We start from the raw sequence: 528 nt of genomic DNA on the forward strand, positions 1-528 counted from the left end.
CTGTCCACTGGCATCCCAGGGCAGCCTCTGTCATAGAAGCTCTGGGATGTAGGGCAGATAACTTCTATCTCAGGGCCTCCGTTTGCTCAACTGCAGAATGACCGTGAGGATCACAGTACTCCCCCTCCTGGCGGCGAGGTCCCAATGGATCCTGTTGAAATGACAGGGAGAAAGGACACTCCAACCCCCTCCCAGGGTTGGCCCCGGGGCTGGGGTCTCGGGCTGCTTCCTGAGGGTTGGGAGGACCACCGGCCCTGGGCCCTCGCCTTCTAGCTCGCCTCTTCTGCCCTGGCACACACAGGGCGGCGAGTGCTGGGCGCGCCTGCTGGGACAGGTGCGGAGATGAGTCTGTGCTTTTTCTCGGGTACACGCGGGACCGTCCCCGGCCGGCCGCCTGCGGGTCATTCCTGAGCCAGGGGCCCAGGAGCGCCGCCGTCGCGGAGCCGGGGCGGGGACCTGGAGCTGCGAGCCCGCCCGCAGGTGGCCGCGCGCGTCCACGGCCAGGTGGGCGTGCCAGGCCCCGCCCCG

The sequence above is a fragment of the Ailuropoda melanoleuca genome, chromosome 17, assembly GCF_002007445.2.
Source record: "Ailuropoda melanoleuca isolate Jingjing chromosome 17, ASM200744v2, whole genome shotgun sequence".
Lineage (NCBI taxonomy): Eukaryota > Metazoa > Chordata > Mammalia > Carnivora > Ursidae > Ailuropoda > Ailuropoda melanoleuca.